The sequence below is a fragment of the Falco biarmicus genome, chromosome 6, assembly GCF_023638135.1.
Source record: "Falco biarmicus isolate bFalBia1 chromosome 6, bFalBia1.pri, whole genome shotgun sequence".
Taxonomy (NCBI): Eukaryota; Metazoa; Chordata; class Aves; order Falconiformes; family Falconidae; genus Falco; species Falco biarmicus.
The window spans coordinates 67478287-67498820 of record NC_079293.1 but is presented as its reverse complement, the minus strand read 5'-3'; positions in this window follow the sequence as shown (position 1 = coordinate 67498820).

Here is a 20534-nt window from a genome sequence, read left to right as displayed (position 1 = left end):
ATAGAAATGTTGTTAATGTTACTCTAACGCTCATCACAGAAGTATTTGTCTGAAGGGAAAATAAATCAAAAGAGCTGACCGTGGCTGAGCCATGGATGAGTCTCAGTCAGAAAGCAGTGAACTGGGCAGCCCATATGCAACATTACCACAAGACCAGCTGCCAGGGAGAAGACCAGCTCAGGAGGGGAAGGTGGGCTTGGTGTGGGGCACTAACAGTGCGACCATGGGCCAGGAGCCACAGCGAGGGAGAAGACAAGGATGTCCTTATGGCTCTTGATAGGCTGCAAAGGCTTTGGGATGCCAGAGCCATGCCACCTCTTGTGCACTGGCTGGGTGCAGGCACCAGTATATCCTGCCACTATTCTGCCTTTCTTACCCTAACAGTTTCTGGAAATCTCTCACCAGCCTCATTTCCAGAGCAACTCCGCAGGCTCTGGCTATCAAAGTACAGCCTTTTTTCTTAGTGTACAACATACACCTGTCCTGTTGCAGCAGGACCAAGATCGTAATTCTCTCACCACTCCTACATGCTGGTGTTGCTGCAGGACTAGAGGGAATGCAAGAGATTCCCTCACAGCAGGCAGAGCATATATGACCAACCTGATATGGACAAGAGTGGAAATCACTCTATGGTTCATACTTGTGATACAGTCATAAAATGCTCACACTGCCACAGGCACTGTTTGTTTTGAATAGATCATAGGATTCATCCTTTCATGGATCGTTGGATACTCATGTCACTGCCTTAAGAAGACAGGATGAAAAGCAACATCAAGGCACAGAGTTAGTGTTTTCATATTCTTCCTACACTTGATTCTTTGGAGCATAGGAAGGCTGTGGTTTCACAGCTTGGCAGAATAGGGGTATAACCATTATAAAGTGGCATGTACCCTAAAGGCAGGGACAGGTTGCTCTATAGCTGACACCTGGTCCTGAACAGATGAACTTCACTACATTAACAATGAATGTCTGTGTCTGATTTTGTCCTCTCAGCCAGAATGGGAATGCCATTGGCAGCAGGGGAGGACAGCGACCTGCTGGTGAGCCAAGGTAGGGTTGCTCTCAGGTTATGTGAAAGTCAGCTGCTCCAGTTGTGTGTGGTCAAGGGTCCACATGTTTTAAAAATTTTTTTCAGGTTGTCTGTCTGAGTGACTTTTTGAGTTGGGGATGATAATGTGAGATAACCACAAACAGCTACTCACAGTACTTTTGGAGTATATTTCCTCCTCCTGCAGTTCTTTCTGTTAAAGGAGATGATCAAGGCAACAGTAAATACATGAATGAAACTCAGACATTACTACAACTTGGAAGCTTAGTAATGGCACCCCTCTGCTCTCTTTCAGCCAGTTGTCTAATGCTAAAGCCATGAGTTGGGTTTTATACTGTGAGCACACAATTGTGTCAGTTCTGCTCAACAAATACTGGCTGATGGAACTGGTCTTTCTCTACTGGAAGTCTAACATTTTAAAGGTACAGTACAAATACTAATTAAGCTAGGTCCAAATATGAAAAAGTACAGCTCCTCTTTTAGTCTATGAAAATACACTAAACAAGATACTAGATTTCCCACTCATTTTTAGTATCCTCCCTAAGCATACCTACCTTTTAATAATATCTTACTTTTACTACATACTGCTGTGAAAACTCAGGAGGCCTTCTTTAAAGATGTCTAAATGGGAGCAAGACATTGTTGCATGCGTAATATTTCACTGTACCACACTTCCATTTTTCACTAGAGCCCAAAGGACTGGTGAAAACCTCTCTTCAGCCTCAATAGTAAGAGTTATTATATATCTCTATAATAGATGTAGGTCTGTACTGAGCAGAATGATTTCTTGAAGCATTCTCTTCTCTGAAGTGTTGCATGCCTCAGGCAAAGGACAAGAAAGATTGAGGTGTCATCAGTGTCCGAAGATCCTCATGATCCTAGCAAACAGCCTATGCTAACAAGATGAAAAACATGGAAACTCTTGTCCCTCTGATAAGGGAGAAGAAATCCCTCCCTATCTCCAGTGAGAAACATCAACCAGCTGTGGCCACCTGCCACCCCAGTTACTGCCATCAACCAGTCATTGATGCTGCAGTGAAGACTAGACTTCTCTTACCTCTTCTCTAAGTTCCCAAATACATCTAGACAACACTGAGGAAAACATTTTCATCCTGACTCTGGCCCCTGTAAACTCAGAAGTCTGTGATTTGAGCATCGCTATAAATGTAGAATTAGATGTTGAAATTATCCCAGTTAATTTTCATCCCTCTCTGGCTCGTGAGAGCAGAGAGATCAAAGACCTATCAATTTAGCAAGTAATACATTCCCGTGCTGTGCAGGACAGCAACACTAATGCCCTTGATTTGGCATGGAAATTGAATGAATCTGAGACATCTTGGTTTTTCCTATCTTGCTTAGCCAGCTACAAAGCAGGTGGAAGGTGAAGAGTGCTTTAATTCTGCCCTTATTTTTATGTTCTTACAACATTTCTGAGTCTTTCCTGTAATTTGTGGCAAGAGCAAAACTCAATGTGAAGTCCAACACTTAGCAGTATCTAGATCATTCAGTAGGCTAGCTTCACGTAAGGCACTGGATTTTGTTCTGGGCTCCACATTTGAATGAAGTATGTGCAGGCTAATTGAAAAGGATTCAGAGAAGAGTAGCAAAAATAAAGCTGTGGTACAAGGACTATGTTCAGCACAGGAAAAAGGAGGAGGAGGCAGAAGAGCTGTCTGCTGACACATGAAATCATGCTCAAGTGTAGAGCCCAAGTAACGGGTTTCAGTACTTCTAATGGAACTATTAGGTTAAATAAATATTAGAAACATTAGAGTGGATAAATTCCTACGTAGTCTATCCATAATTGCCTTCAAAGAGAAATCCCTACAGAAATTACGAGGCAATACAAGTACATAGGGAGGAAGTAAAGGATAGAAAGATGGCCTTGCACTAGTAGCAGGTGTTAACAGAGCTCCATGAAATGTGCAGTACTGTATTACTGATGCACTGACATTTTTAGTGCCTGTTTGTTTCTGGGACTGCGTGCATGTGCCCATGTGTTTGCACTGAGATTCCAGCCCTGGTGCCTGATGCAAGTGCTTCAGATCCCACTTGTATAACCCTTTTCCTCTGAAAGGCCTGGCAATGGAAATGACTAGTAAAGACAGACATGTAGGGAGAGGAATTGTGGCTTTGCTGAAGGGTGTCTCTTGTCTCCACTGCATAGTCAAGGGCATTAGAAAATGTACAGTAACTGGTCTTTTGGCTTTATGAAGTGAACACAGTGTTGCCTTGCCAAAGAATTTCCAGCCTGAACAGGAATAATAGAAATACTTAGAAAAGATGGTGTTTTCTTTGAAAGAGTAAGGTGAATTGCTTCCAAAGAAGAATTAAAACATTAATTTGGACTGTGGTTAACATTTACTACCTCTGTGACAGCAATAGCAACATCCATGTTTGCACTTCTACAGCCTTTTACAGTTGCATATATCAAAAGCTCTTAAATAGTGATTTACATCTTCTGCAGTTTTCAAATGGCAGAACAGAGTAGAATTAGATGTGGTCAAGGGCTTATAAAAAGGGGCAACTCCACCATGCAGAAAGTGCAGATTGCCTGTTTTGCCAGCAGTCCATGTCAATTCTCACAGTTTAACAATAACTAGCATTGAGACTCATTTAACAACAAAAGAAAATGAACTCTGCACGGGGGATCCTCCTGTGGCATTCACTGTAATTAATAACATTAGTGACACTCTATTATTTTATCTTCATCATTTTTGAAGTGGTCTTAGTCACTTTTTTAAAATCCAAAAGAAAATTAATATTATCATCCTGTACGTATATTTCACACCCCCTTTTTAAAAATAGGAATAAATAAGAAAATAAGTCTCAGCACCATGAATGCATTGGGTGGGCTTTAAAACCAATTGGAAGAGCTGAAGTCTAAAACCTCAAGAGAAGGGTCATTTCTGTATTCAACTTTGGCTTTAAACACTGGAGTCGAAAATCGCCAACCTCCAACAAACAACACCCTTGGTAAACCTAATCCTGAAGGCGTTCCAGATTCCCAGGTTTTCAGCAATGAATGCCCCCAGTTGCCTGTGTACTCAATGGTAATAGCCCTGATCTTACCTATGTTATGCTTTCTTGGTATCATAGGCAAAGAGTGCCTTCTGAGATCCTCACCCCAGCAGCCTTTTAGAAAATACCTGAAATATCACCTACCATCCAAACTGTGGCCAACAGAAGAAGGGTTATGCTTTCTCCCCACTATGTCTAGTCATGGGTGAGCAATGGTCTAAGAGAAGGTTACAGTCAGTCTTCCAAGGAAATTCAAGTAGGTGCTCGCCCACAACTGTTCCCAACCGTTGATGCCTCTGAGCTTCACTGTCCTTAACAAAGGTCCTCAACCTTTTTGAAATTTTGATTTTCAAAGGGTGAAAGGGGGGTGGGGGGGGGGTGGGGGAAAGGAGGGACAACAAACATGTGAGTATAACTCCCTAGCCTGGAGGTGGGACTTTTGGTATGGGAAGGTGGCCTGTAGGCCTGTTCTGCTCATCAGCCATATACAGTGGTAAGGTATCAACAGAACAAAGAATGAAGCTAAAGGTGCTCATTTTGAATGTGACTGCACTGGGTAATGGAGGTATGCTTTAGTCACCTCTTGCTCAATGAACACTTACTTCAAGGAACAGCTTCCATAAAATGAAATGACAGACTTCTCTATCACCCCCTCCTCCCGGTCCCAGTACTCTCATGTTTAGGGCCTTTGAACGGTAGCTGATGTAGATTTAGGTATTCAAATAGATGAGACTTTACAACCTAAATTGTTCTTCCCAAGAGACTGTCCTCAACAATGACCTACTGGGTAAAAGAGGAGGGATGGAAACATAGGTTTTTTTCTTGTCTTACTTTGGCCATGTTTTAAAAAAGAGAACTGATTGTGGCCTTGCACTCTGGCTCACCTTAGACCCTTAGTAGACATGAATCCTGCAGTGCTATTTTAGAACGTTGTGAAGGGTAATTTTTATATACTCACAGGCACTGCTCTGCACCCACTGCCAAGGCATCACTACCCCTGGGCTCTACCATAGTACATATAAGAATAACAAGACAAAGCAATGGAGTTTTGCATTCTATGTTCACTATACCTCTGGACTACAAACATACCTAGGAGGTCACATTCAACTATTTCTTCTTTTTTAAATATCATTCTTGATGCATTTATGAGTATTCAAAGGTGCTGACTCCCACATTACATACCAAGAAGGCACAGCAGAGGGAAAGACCCCTTTTCCCTGTCTGGGATGTTTTATATCTGTCCAAAAGAAACAAAACCCACAATATTTCAGTTCATTTCCCAGCCTTTCTGGAGACACAGGTGATTATTAAGATTAAGTTTAATGTTGGCTTTTCTAAGACTTTTTTTTCCCATTAGGAAATGGAATGAAAACAGCAGGCAGATCACAGGTAGCAATGACCTTCAGTCACCACAAAGTAAAACACAGACAGAGAAGAAATCATGTGCTGTGGTTTCTGTTATGAGTCCTGTCTTTTTTTTTTTTTTGATAACAAACCTGCCTTTCCTGTCTAGAGTTACTGATTGACGCTGACACAAATCTGGAAACAGCACATTAGGTTTTGCAGAAGGTAAGGTAGCACAAGGAGAGTAAGTTAACATGTATTGATTATAAATTTATTATTTAAAAACCAAAGGGAGAGATGCCAGATATTTTTGCCTATCTCATTAGAAAAACCTCACACCAAGTTATGTCTGCATTAGGTTTAAGATAATGAGATCTGTCTTTTAAAATACTGGGTATCCCAAAATATGTAAACAATGCAGGATGCAAACCTCTGTAAGAGTGGATCACACACAAAAATCAAGGATTACTTTTCTCACTGCAAATATGACTTACGTAAACATGTACCCTATAGATGCTTATGGGCAGAATATGGACAGCAATGACAAAACTGTGGCCCTATATGTCAGTTACCAGATCCAATACTCTATAGTACTTCTTATTTCATCAGTAAAAGGTGATCTAGATTCCAAAGAACTTTATTTTGGGGTTCATCTGGGATGAAGTGTTTTTCTCAGTTATCACGTTCATCTCTTTTTCTCTAAGAAAACATATTTCCTCATGAAATATGTGGATGTGCTTTCTAACTCCATGATGTGATCTGCCTGATTACATAACCAGTCTGCCTGCACCTTCACTCTAGAACATTTTGACACATCCTTTTCAGTAAGGAAGCCACAGGCATCAATTTATTTGACCCATTCTATTCCCAGACATTTTAGTTCCGGAGTAAAGGCTGTCACTACAGTCTATTGTTTTGAAGTTTGCTTTCCTTAGCTTGTTTGGAAAAGTCTTGAGTTTTGTAGTAGTTTGTTGGCTTTCTTGGTCTTCTCGTTTCCATTTCCTAGTACTTGTTTAACACAGCAGCTCAGAGGTGCGGGCACTGAACCTATACATGCTTTTCTAATGCAAACGCACTAGTTAATGGAAGTAACAGGTAACTGGACCCAGCCTAGCCCTGGCCAGTGGCCACCTTCCTCCTTCCAGAAGTCACCTCTTGTTCTGTCAGCCTCTTCAAATGCTTTTACGTTCACTCCTTAAACTGTTTCAGTGAAAATAACCTGGATCAACAAAAAATTGTTTCAGATAACACAGCTCACTGATTAACATTCATTGGGATGTCTTCACATCTGCAGCTGTCTTGTACATTTTAGGAAAGCAGTAATGTGTGCTGGCAGGGTGTGAGGTGCTGCATGGCTTCTAGGTGTGGGTTCACAGAAAGACAGACTCACGACATGGCTGAGGTTGGAAGGCACCTCTGAAGGTCATCTGGTCCAACCCCTTGCTCAAGCAGGGTCACCTAGAGCAAGATTGCCCAGGACCATGTGCAGATGGCTTTTAAATATTGGCAAGGAGGGAGACTGCACAACCTCCCTGGGCAAACTGAGCCAGTGCTCAGTCACCCTAACAATAAGAAAGTGTTTCTTGATGTTCAAACAGAGAACCTCCTATGTTGAAGTTTGTGCCCACTGCCTCTGGTACTGTCGCTGAAAAGAGCTTTGCCCCATCCTCTGTGCACCCTCCCCTCAGATATTTATATACATTGACGAAATCTGCTCTGAGCCTTCTCTTCTCCAGGCTGAACTCCAGGCTGGGACTTCAGCTCTCTCAGCCTTTCCTTATAGGAGATCTGCTCTGGTCCCCACTTTTGCTTAGAGATGTCTTTAGCAGCAGCAAAAGTGTGCTGTCTGAGCCTTTGCTATTTCTTGCTCCAGACCCTTAATCATCTTAATGGCCCTTCACTGCCCATCTCTCCCTTGTACTAAGGATTGCAGAACTAGAGACAATACCCTGGGTGAAGTCTCAGCAGAGCTGAATGGAGGGGAAGGATCACCTCCCTTGACCTGCTGGCAACACTTCTCCTAATGCAGCCCGGGACAGTGTTTGCCTTTTCTGCAATATGACATTGTTGGCTCATGTCCAACTTGGTGTCCACCAGGACCTCCAGGTCCTGCTGTGCAAAGCTGTTTTCCAGCTGGTCATCTCCCAGTATGTCTTGGTGCATGGGAATAGTCTGGGTTATTCTTCCCCAGCTGCAGGACTTCACACTTCCCCTTACTGAACTTCATGAGGTTCTTGTCAGCCCATTTCTCCAGCCTGTTGGAGTCCATCTGGATGGCAGCATGCTCCTCTGGCACATGAGGTTCAAGGCAGTCATTTCTTTAGCTGGCATTGCTGGAGCCGGAAGACATGTATCTGCAATGTACAATCTGCAATCCCAGTGCCATTCCTAGCATTGTCATTTATTCCCCAGGTGGATGAGTTAATTCTGCAGCCTTTTCCCAGTCTGTCTTATCTGTAATGGACTCCGTAATGGAGGCTGACAGGTATTTAAATGCACTCTAGTTAGTATGAGACATTCTAGCAGTTAACATTTCTAGGGTATTCTTATATCAAATAATAAAACCAGCCCATTATTAAAGCAGGCAGAGGTGAAAAGAAAACAGTTTTTCCTCTTTAATTGAGTTGTTTGCTGGTCAAAGTTGATGAGACAATGACTGGGAGGAGGACTTCGGGGCCTGAAAAGCAGCAGAGAAGTCCTGGTGACCCTAACCAGGCCTGCCACACTCCTCTCTTGCATCTTACTGCCACTGGCACAAACTACAGCTTTTCCTGCACAGGTTTAACACGTTGTAAGGCCCAGCCACTGCAGCCAGAGAGGTGCAGCAAGTTTCACTAGTCTCCATGCCCACTTCCTCTGAGTACAACTTAGGCAGAACAGAGAGCTGCGCTCCCAGGATATAAAACAAAGCCATGTTACTTCTTGTGGCACTGCCCTGAACCAATCCTTCATGCAGTGACTTCTACATTTTTCTTCCAGGCCACCAACTGTCAGATGGTAACAATTTCCATCCACTTGCTGACGTGAGCTGGTTTTGAACTTTAATCCAGTCCATGTCTTAACTGTGGTGGCAAACACTTTTTAACTAAAAAGAGCCTTCAAAACAATTTAAAAAAAAAACAAAACCAAAAAAACACAACCCAAAAAAACCCAGCAGCCCCAAGCCAGCCCTTGCTAGCAGCACAGCTTTTATAGGAGGCTTGACATACGCAAAAGGCTGAGCAATCACACGAAGGAAGGAAGCAGCTGTTGTGTGATTGCAGGAGCTTGTGGTTGCTGTGATTGAGGCACCTGGCTATTGCTCTGTACGACCACCACGCTGAAGGCCAGTGCTTGCCCCGGAGAGCTTGCACTCCACACTCACCATGAGGCACAAGATAGATGCCAACTGATGAGGGAACACAAGGAAACAATGAAACAATGCTGGTCAGCATGAGAAGCAGTAGTCTCATCATTAAATCATCTCCATTTACTTTCCTAATATGCTAGCATTTTCTGCCACACACAGATCTCTTCCTCCCAGGCAGTACTGAGTGCCTTCAACTCCCAGGGAAGTCTATAAGTATGGAGAGACGTCAGCATCATGCATGAGGTGCTTAGCATTGTGCATGGCAGAGCCTGGAGAGTCAAATCTTGGCTACTTTATATACTCTGGCTTAGAGCAATAGTCACCTCTGTAATGGAAAATTATTATAATACAATAATACAGCTGGGAAGAATTTGCCATGTTTCTTGGACGCTAACAATAGTAGTTTCTTAGTCAAATATATATGGGCAATAGTTAAAATCTTGCTCCTGCTACACTTCTGAAGATAATTCCTTTCTTAAAAGTTAGACATTCACAGTAGAAAGAAAAATACTGCTATTTTCTGTATGAATCTTTCCTGTCTGGGAGGTGAACAAGCCACTGTAACCTCTGGGTATTTGGATTTGCTCTTTGCATGTCTTCCATGCCACTAGTTCCCTTAAATTTTCCTTTCCTGAATGGTGTTCACTGAAGGGACTCATTTGGTCAGTCCCTTCTCTATGTTCTCCCTGCCCGGTGGCACCCTCATGTTACAGATGTACTGGCTTCATCTTCTACCCATGATCTGGATAGTCTCATTTTCTTGCTGGATAAATCTGGAGTGTTGAACTGTCTGGCAAATCTCAGAATTTGTAATACACAGATTCCACTTAATACCTAGCCTTTTTCTACAGTTGTTGCCATTGTCTGTGCCTTTGGTGGATTTAGGAATAATAGGGCTTAATCAACTATATTAACTCTAGATTCAAAACTAAATGGTTGCAAATTAATTTGAATTACAAAGATTAGCCTTAGGAAGGAAAAATGTGGCAAACACCACAGTCTTCCAAGCTAACCGCACCTTTTGGAAATTCCCAGAGTAGCTGATTCACTGGAATGACAATTACCCCCCCTGCTTCTCCCCGCCTCCCCCAAGCACATTGTTTTACAGGAAACTTAATAAAACACAGTTTGTTAACAACAGTCATTAGGACCTTACTGAGATTGCTCACGCTGATGATAATCTTTGAAAAGTATTTTTTTTTTTCATTCCAACGGGATTTCTCTGCTTATCCACACCTACCAATTGCAATGGGAACCTACCCTGAGTAAGAGCTATGCACCCATTTGTGCATCACTGACATCACTGGGAATTTTCCCAGTGGGTTCAGTGAGAGCAAAGCTTACAGTATCCTCAAAAGTAATTGTAACACATTAGACACCTATTCTCTCGTTCCTTACACATTCAATTTCTAGCAACAACAACAGTTTTAATTCCGGGTTGCTAGGATTTTTTTTTATTATTATTAAATATGAGTCAAAGGATGTTGGATTCAACACTTTGAGGAAACAATGGGGACAGATACTTCATCCTGGCTAAATGCCTTTTGTGTCCTTCTGTGTGGCTACTTTAATTTGTACCAGAGGCCAGCCATACACACATGCGTACACATGTACACACACAAGATCCAGTAAGCATAAAAATCAGGGAAAAAAGAAAATTGTTTTACAACCTCTTTTAGCTTCTGATACCTAGCTTGAGTTTTAACATACACACAGCATGGAGGAGGAAGGATTTTAATAGCTAACCAGAAGAGGAAAATAATCTCTACTTAAACATTATAGTAGTAGGCATCTTGGAGTTACCAGAAAGAAAGTGGGAGGTAAGAAAGCACTTAAGATGATAACAAGGAATGGTCAACACTATAGTGCTTTGCCTGACTGATTTAGTTATTCACAATTCACCCACACATGTCTTTGACTGTACTAACCCTCTCCTTTTCATTAGTTTCTACTCCTGAGTTACTTTCTTTCCTGTGTTTATTTTCTGGCTCTGTTAAACTGATTAGTTTTCCTGGCTGTTAAGTTACAATACAATAGCTTGTAACCTAGTGTTATACCCTACATAAGTATATCCACAAGTATATAAAATATAGTAGGAAAGCAGTATTTTCTACAGTGAAAAAAAGTAGCATCTTTAGCTCTCTAATAAAATCATATTTACATACATCAGACAGTCATAGACTATCATCAGTGTTAATCAGATGGCCTTTCTATCTTTGAATTAAGAAAGCAGAGAAGTTTGCCCATTTTAGGGAGAAAAGAATATTTTTTTTAAGGCTGGAAACGGCTGGCAGAAACTATAGCTCAACTCAAACCACTTTTAGGAAATTCCCAGAATGCTGAATCACTGAGGTGGGCAATTACCACCCTCTTCATCTGAACAATCAGAGATTCTAAAGAGAAGATATGTATGCATGTTTAAAGAAAGGAAGCACAGCTTTACTGTGACTGTTTCTTTTGAGAGCAATTCCTGAAAAAATCATTTTCTGATTGTGATGGGGCTTCCTTCTCTCTTAAACTCACACTTACCAGAAACATAACTAACCACAGATATTTCTAAAAGTTTATCATTGATCCCATACTTTCCCACTCTATAACACTTTCTGCAAGACCTTTCACCCCCAGGATCCAGCTGCTGGGCAGGGTTTTTTTGTGTGATCTAACTCCCCTATCATGTAATCCCATAAGAACACGCATTACTGTACTACCTGAGGAGGCCTAGTAAATCCAGACATCACAATTAAGCCAATTGCTTGAAAGCCAGCAATTTTGGGGCCCCATCTTCTGGAATTATTTAAAACTATATCATGCTGAAAATCTAATATATTTTTTGTATACATCTACCACATGCTTTGAACAGGCAAAAGTGGGCAGTGACTTAGTGACTCCTATGAAAGGATCGTTTCCCATTGCAGTGTTCCTTCAGTGAAGTCCTCAACAGTGGGAGCAACTCACACCTCTGACTTGAGTTCAGCAGCCCTGTGCTGTGAGACACACAAGTGCTCATCATTAATGCAGAAGAAAATGGCTAGATTTTGACATTTTTCTCATGCTTCAAAAGTCCTAAGAAAGTGGGTGGAGATCTCTTCACAATGCTCCCCTTTCAATCTGTCAGATATTACAATTTTAATATTCCTGTGGTTCTCCAAACCCAAGTGATCAGACCAAACCGGCCTGAAGCAAGGGTCTGCCCAGAAGACATATCCGATCTTTTGATACTGCCCCTTGACAAAGGATCCTTTCCTAGAGAGCAAGCCTGTATGTAGAGATAGCACTTTATGGGATACATTTTGCAGTTTCTCAAAACACAGCCATTGCTTTGATGGAGGGATAATGAATCCCCCCAGCCCTGGCCCTTCCACACATTTGGAGCTTTATTAAAATGGAGAGAATCACAGAGGAAGGTACCACACAGAAGAGAGTAGAGACAGATCTGGGAGACTTTCACCTCTACGCTTTCCAAACAAAGCCACACCCAAGCACAGATGATCAAGAAATTAAAGCAATATTATTTGGACATTATTTCTTGCTTACATTTTACTGGGCCAATTTATTTCATAGCCTTCACTGTAAATTCCTTATCCAGTTTCCCTCTAACCTCCACACCTTCTAGATTAGAGACTGTGTGCTCAACGCTCTTCTGAAGCCCTTCCCACACACTGAGGTGCCACTCACTGGGTGTTGGGACAAAGTCAGCAGCAAGCTGCTCACCAAGTATGTGTGAGTGAGCCCATTGCACAAACCAGCAAGCTATGTTCCCAGGAGGGTATCTGCATGGCCTGTTGGGCCAGGGCACTTGCTTTCCTGCTGACCAAACACAGAAAATCAAAGCCGCTTCTCACAGTGCCCTTATTACTCATTGCTGCTTGGCAGCTCTCAAGAGGTGCGTCTTACATACGTGGTCCCTGTCCTGAGGGGCTGGGAGTGTTGTATCAGCTAACTGTCTCAAGAGTTGTGCCTGCAGTCCCTGTCTGTGACCAAGCAATCAGTCAGAAAGCAAACCAGGCTCTATTTCTGTCACTAAGTTTGAGATACACTTGCATGAACTTCAGCTGACTGAAAGGATCTGGTTCAGAGCCTCTTGTGCAGGCTGCCCTTCAGGTGAGGGAGAGATTCCGGCACCTTTAGAGTGCAGACCATCTCACCTGTACCTAAGAAGGTGTGTCATGCAGAAAGGATCAATCAGTCTTCAGAGGTATTCGTTAACCTCCATTTATTGGCAAGAGAGCCTGGACAACCTGTTTAGATTATGTATCTACACACCTAAGTAAACGCAGAGAAGAGTCCCACCTTCTCGGACTCATGCTGCAGTTACATTAACATCAGTGTGGGTGCAGCTTAGAACGAAAGCAGAGGTGGTGGGTTTTTTCTAGGCAGTCTAGTTTTGTTCTGCTTTGAAAGAACCAGTATTGCAGTAAGACACTTCAATGTGTGGTAATGCAATGAGATAGCCCCACGCCTAGTCAACTGAAAGTACTTGGCATTTAGCCCAATGACTAGCAACATCCCTTAGGTGTGGTAATCTCTCTCAGTATCGCTCCACCCTGACATGTCTAGCACTTCATTAACAGAAGCATTAAGGTCCAGTTCTACTACCCTTACTCACAGTGAGTAAGGATGGTGGGATCTAGGTCTAAGTGAATGAATATTGCCATAATGAGGCAGTATTTGTAACCTTATTATGCCAGTGAAAACGCCACAATCAGAGCTTCCAGAATAAAGAACTAATTGGCTTGAAACAGTTTCAGTCTAATAACCTCTTACCAGACGCTCAACAGTGCATTAAGGTTTATATCCAGAGTTGGTTAGATTAGTTTCAATTTCAGGTAGTGGGTATCTATCCAATTATTCTCCTCCTCGCTCAGAGTAGAGCACATGGCATTCCTTCTGCTACTTGATATGCTAAGCAGCATGTGAGTTGGCAAGTTCGGCTGAAAAGCAAATTAGCATTATGCAAACTGCAGGATTCTGGCACTTACATTAGGATCAGTGATCTGGCAAGAAATCCTGCCAAGCTACCAAGCCCTCCTGAGCCCAGAGAGAGCTGCAAACCCTAATCCAAGAGACCAGCTGACAATAACAAAACAAAACAAAAAAGAGGTTGTGGGGGAGGGGGAGAGGGAGCAAATTCTTAATTGTCTAGGCGGGTGCTGGTGGGAGTATGGAGGTGGATTTCCTAATACAACCTAATTCTTGTGTTGCAGTGAAGAGAGAAAGATAGTCAGAAAGGTGAGAGAGACAGAAAAGTAAGAGAGAAAGGGAGAAAGAGAGAAAGATGATGAGAAAAAGAAAGAGAGAGGTAAAGATAAAGGAAGGGAAGGAAAAAAGAGAAAAATGACAGGAAGGAAAGAAAGGAAGGAAGGAAGAATTATGACTGACCCACAGCTGGTGATGGTGGTACCCCAGCTTCTTGGGGCTGCCTGTCTAGTGGCATTGCTGTCTGGCAGTGGGGCAGCAGAGCAAAAAGTGGTAAACCCATTTTGCCGTGAAGATGCCTTCAGTTAATGGGCTCATCTCTGTGATGGACAAGCCAGGGCATAGGTCCTCACTGCCTTTTGCTGACTCTTTGAAGACGTGGGCAGCTGCTGCAAGAGCAGCAGACAACAGCAGGGCAGTAATACCTTAAACACTTCAGCCGGATTCACCAGAATTCATCTGTCTTAGTTTAGGTTTCTTCTAAGGCACCTCCAGGTAAAGATTATTTTTTTCAGGTGTTTGAAAAGGCTATTCCTGGTATTTTTGTCTGGTCTATGAAGGCAGGATAAGGCCCGTAATCCTTACATCTTAGTTTGGATGGGTGGGGGAAACTAAAAGAAAGCGTACAACAGTACCTAAGCTTCAGTGAAAACCAAAGGGAGTTGTGCACCCGTCTGTGACTGTGTGCCTTAGAAACAATTTCTGTCTTACAGCTTTACTAGGTATGTTTCTGTAGAGCTTTGGTCACAGATAGCACCCACCTGTCTGTACTACCACCATACACATACAGCAAAAAGACTATGTGTAGACCCTCAAAATCTTTCACAGTTCTTAGATGGTAAAATTTATCTAACCACACTAAGGTCACATAGGATTTAGTTGTAGGGTTTTTTTAGGGTGTTGTTTGTTTGGTTTGGTTTTTTTTACCATTTGCAAGAGGTGCTCTAGTTACACAAATGCATGTTGCATTATGAAGAAATTTCTATATTCTTTTAATAAAGATGGCCTTTTTTTTATTGCAAGAGACATGATCTAGCTGTATCAGTAGTTCTAAAACATTTGGTAATGATTCTTTACATAAATGGGGGAAAGTATAGCTAAACTTCCAGCTTTGCTGAAAGACATAGTTCTGAGAAAAGTGTTCCTATGTCATGAGGCGATCAAATACAGCAGAGTAACAGAAATATGGGTTTCTTTACTGGAGCTTTTTTAACAAGCTAGTACACTGTAGGATTTTATATACTTGACCTTTAAGAATTGTTGGCTTTCACCTGGCTCATGGTTTCCTCAGTGTAAAGGCTGTGGGAAGGCAATGAGTTGAGCTCTCTGATTCCCTGCCTCTCAATGGCCATCAAAGTTCACTGGTTATCTCTACACTAAGCTATATAAATAGTGCTTTTACCTCTTGACCAGTCCAAAGTCCTTTACTTTCAGTATTTGTTTTGCAAATGTTTCCATTTAGTGCATTAAAATTAGAACATGAGACAGAGTTTTTCAGCATGTGAGTATATGAAGACCTGACCCAGGTGCTTGAACCCAGTAGGCAGAACACACCGGTCCTTTGAGGGTTTTGTGTGGAAGTCATTAAACCAAGGCAGCAGGACTGTTCAGTTTTCTTCATGAAATTTGCAGTAGGTTTCATTCATTTATTTCCTCTGGACATTTGTTAGAATGGGAAGAAACTGAGTCAAGTTTTGGATTTCCATTTTTTACGAAACAGCTGTGCTTGCTTTTATTTTAATTGGTCACTTGGCAATGAAGTATACACAGTTCTGCATCTGCTACTCCCAACTCTTTCAAGTAAACTCACAGAGAAGCTGTGGTTTTAGACAGACTTTTCTGCTCTGCCTCTTTTTCTCTGATGGTAGGGCTCCCTAAACAGCATCCAGAAAGTAGGGACTAGCCTTTGATTTCTGTGCCTTTCATTTTCTGATCAGAACCCCAAACTGGGATCACAGGTATTAAGGTGCACCATTCTACAGCTGCTTGGCTGCAGCAGTACCACTGGAAGAAAGTTGAAGGTTTTTTATACCTGCATCTAGGTCACAAGATCAAAACTAATTTGATTATGTTGAGAGGAGAGGTAACCCAAGTGGCTCTGGATAATATGATTTCATGATGGCAGGCAATCTTCCTTTCTTAAGAAATCCTGATTCGTATTCAGGTGTATGTTTCTACACCTCCTCCTTACAGCAAAGTAAGTTGTATTTTAAGCTTTTGAAAAAATGTAATCCTTCTTATCCAGGTGAAACAACACAGCATCTTCATTTGGCTTCCTCCATTACTAAAAAGGTTTTACAAGATGGGCAACACAAGTCTGGCTTTTGACCACCTCTGCCCCTGACTACGGGCAGCAGATTCTCCACTCTGTTTCTCTGTTTCCTCTACCACACACTGGTTTCTCTATTTACATCACAACCTCTTTGTACAGTATAACTGTCTAGCACAGTGGGGCCCTCAGTGGGAACCTCAAGGTATTTCCATTATAAGAATAACAAACAACAGAAAGGAAGAAGAACAAAAGAAGAAATACCATGAATACAAGAATAGATCCAAAGCTCATCAGAATTCCGCAGTTTTCAAAACTGGAAACAGAAACAAATGAGAGGGTCCAAAACTGCCTTTTATCTAGAGCTGCGATGTGTATCTACAAAGAATCATGTCGTGCATTGTGCGCATTGCTCTGATTGTTAGAACATATCAAGTGACAGCACAGTGAAATTCTAGAAATCATACCATGTCTAGCTTGGTCACAACTACACATTTCTTTACATTTTGCTTTGTAGTCTTCTTCCCAATATTAACATTTTAAAAATCCAGTTAGGAGCTTTTACTCCCTTCCTACAAATGATTTATTTTGTTTTCTTGGAACAATAGGTCACATTGTTTCTATCCTTCAGAGCTTTCACTTTGATGTGTCAGCTTTGACTGCCAGAGGAAATGTTGTGGACCAGAAAAGGAGCCTTGCTGTGGTCCAACTTCACTGTAAACAGCAGGTGCAGCTGCTGCTGCAGGAAAGCTGCTCATTTTCCTGCTTCTTTTCAGGGATGAAAGAGAGGGATGTAAGAACTTATTTTTCTGGAAAATCTTAGACATAGGAAACAAAAATAAAGACACAGTTTGAAGTGTTTCCTTTATTTGTCAAAAGTCTTGACATGCAAAATAAAGAATGTGTGAATATCATACTTGAATATGTAAATACTGCATGCAAGTATGCAAATATTGTACCTGGATATGATAGTCTTGGTGGTATCTATAAATCTGAGCACACCAGGCCAAACACTCAGCTGAGCTACAATTTGAACGGCCTCCTCAGCAGAGCCAAACGAATTTCCACCAGCAGTTAAGTAGCAGCCTCTGACAGTGACATGCAGAAATATACCAGTAATTCCTCTTCTATACAAATTTAAAGAAATGTAGAAGAAACTGTACTTGCAAATATGAGTGCTTCCCATGTTCAGAACATACTGTTAATTAATAAGCACTTAATTGTATGTGTTCCTCATAAAGATGCCCAGGGGCAAGCTGTAAAGTGTGTGTGCAATTCCCTGTGTCTTCATACTGCCCCTTGTTCTGGAGCCACAGGAAACAATTCTCCTTGCATTCTGAACAGGATGGGCTAGGACTTGACATCCTTCTCACAAGTTCACAGCACTCCAGATTCAAAGAGGATCTACTGAAAGGACAAGGTTTTCCAGAACTTGTAAGGAAGCATCAAATTTCTGTGTTTTCCCATCATTTCCAACACTTGAGTTTAGCAGCAGAGTTGGTCTTTAAGAAATCAGTCTCTGTCAGCAAAGGTACTTTGAGTCAAAGTCATTTAACTTCTGAGCCCATAACTACGGAAAGCATGAGAAAATTTTGTGTAGGAACTCATCCATGAGTTCTGCCACAATCCTGCTCCAAAAAATTCTTGTATTTCCTTCATGAAAACAGTTTCACAAGCAAAGCAAGTGGGATTTACATGCATCTGTGCTGAATATCATCTTGCTCACCTGTGCTGGAGAAAGCAAAGCAATATTTCTGTAAATAACTTAATGTCTTGCTGATAAGTGCTCTCACTTGCAGAATATGTAGTACAAAGGAGAGAGGCAGTCATCATCTCTGCAGTATTTAATGAGTATTTGGCAGGGCTGCTAAAGCTATGGTACTTTGTTTTATCAGGTGAAGCACTGAAGCCATGGAGATCAAAGTGGAGATGGAAACACCATGTGACAGTCACAAAGGCCCTCCTTCTTGCAGTCTTTCCCTCTGCTCTGGACAGCCAAAATCCTGGCTCCATCATACATACCAAGAATACATTTTAAACAGGGATGTTAATCCTGCTCAGAGCAGGATTAGCTGCCCCTGAAGCCTCTGAATGCCAACCAGATGTTGCTATGCAGCTGGCAAAATGCCCAAAGCAGCTTTTAAATTCCTTTTTCTCTTTTAAGATGGAGGTCCCTTTTACCAGTAAGCAATATGCTCTAGGAATCTCAAGGGATTACAGAACCGTCACAGTAGATGGCTCATTTTCACTCCCTTGTAGTCCACCGATGCCAATCAAAAGACTCTCAAGCTATATCTGTATTAACAAAATAAGGAAGTGTACTGGCACAGGACTATCCCACATATTTTTAGCATGCTCCACTGTCTGGTTCTGGCTCTTCCTGACGCTGTCCAGAGCATTCAGGGGTCAGACCCATGGGATGTTACTCGCAATGGCAATTTTGTTGTGGCCACTCTGTTCTTCTGGAAGAAGAAGAAAGCTGAGCAATATGGACATAAGCTGTGCCACACTGCTTGGCATCAGAGCTAGAGCATAGTCCTTGGTTTATTTTATTCGCTACAGTAAATATTGCTCCATTGCTTTCAGGGAGCATTACATTATACATGGAAAAAGATATACGATACATTTTAAATGTTAAAGATACTCAGCCCAGAAAATTGTTTAAATTGGAGCTAGTTGTATACCAACAAGAGCATGCTGTGCTCCATGCCCATACCAATTTGTATATTATCTCTTCATAACTTGTATCTCCAAAGGAATGCCTGCAGCATTGTAAATATAAGTAAATGAAGGTTCATAAGTAACAGGTCGATTTTCCTCACCTTCCAGGCTTCTTATTGTGGTAAGAGGAAATGCATCTTAAAAGCAGATTTTGAAATGGAATGTGGTGGTAGAAGATTTCTTGCCAGGTAATTTTTCTTGTCAAATGTCTTAGACATGATTTTGCCCACTACCACAGCCTCTTCTAAACAAACTATTTACAGCACACTTCTGGCTGAAATTAGGCCATCTAAGCACAGGTTATATGTGACAGGAGAAAGGCAGGTTTCCCCCATTTAACCATATAAATAAAGAGCCATATTTCTTATCTAATTACCACAGACCTCACCTTGTTTTCCCAAGCTCACTCAATCACTCAACATAACCTCTTCTATCTTCTTTTATTTCTGCACCTATCACTCACTCATCCATGACTCGTAGTCTTTTCCATCCTTTCCAAATTGCTGCTTTTTGCTGACACTGCAGCCTACTTAGATAATGAAAATCAAATTGCTGTAATAAGATAATGCCATGCTTTTCACTAAGAACAAATAGAAGCAGAACTTAGAAGAAATCTGGAGGATTAGGAGCAGGGATGTTTTTATTGGTTAACTCCAAATGCCTGAGACAATCTGCCAAATCTTCTGAGCGTACCTCACGTGGTTAAATTAACCAGGGATACTTTGTGCTCAAAGAAGTTAGCAGAGTAGCCTCAGGTAAAGAAGTGTCTTTCAGCACATATAGAAAAAGCCCTGAAGAGCCCTTGATGTAAGGAGAGAGTGTTGAAACACACAGCTTGGGCCAAAGAATGTATCTGTAAAACAGAAACAAATCTAACAATAATTCTATACCTAAGATACTTGGAGAAGTTTTTACAGCATTAGTTTTAGGTGTCTTTAAACCACTGATTTGTAGTGAAGGATCATAAATATTTGGAGGGGGTAGCTGAAGTCCTGCAGTAATCAAGTACAGACTTTAGAAATCCTTAGCAGTTGTTCAAATTCCTTTGTAGGGCTGGATAGTAGCTCTTGATATGAAGTGGTGTTATCTCTGACTGCTTATGTACCTCTTGTCTATACTTAGTGTGTTCAAGGCTGCAGATGATCCTCCCTCTCAGACATGTTAAGAACCCTGGTAGTATTCAGGCTTTTGCGGAGCTTTCAAAGCTTCCAATTCTACATTTGCAAAAGTAAATCTATGCTGCTGAATTACAGAGGTGATTTCCCGTTCTGACTGGCAACCAAGCAAGACCAACGTGAAATGTCCAGGGTCACGCTTCAGTGCTCTCACTGATTTTGCACACGTTATTCAAACTTAACACTGTTCTCTGCATTGCTGATGCTGTTATGTCAGGGAATAAGAATATGGTTGCCAACTAAAGTGCAATACTGTATATAGTATTTCATTACACAGTGGTTTTTGTCTTTTCTAGACATGCAGACTTGTTCTCAGACCACTTATCATGCTGAATAAATGGAGAAATATGGCATTTAAATTCAAGAAAGTAACAAGGCATTCCTAGAGTAGAGTCAAGTCTACTGCTCTAG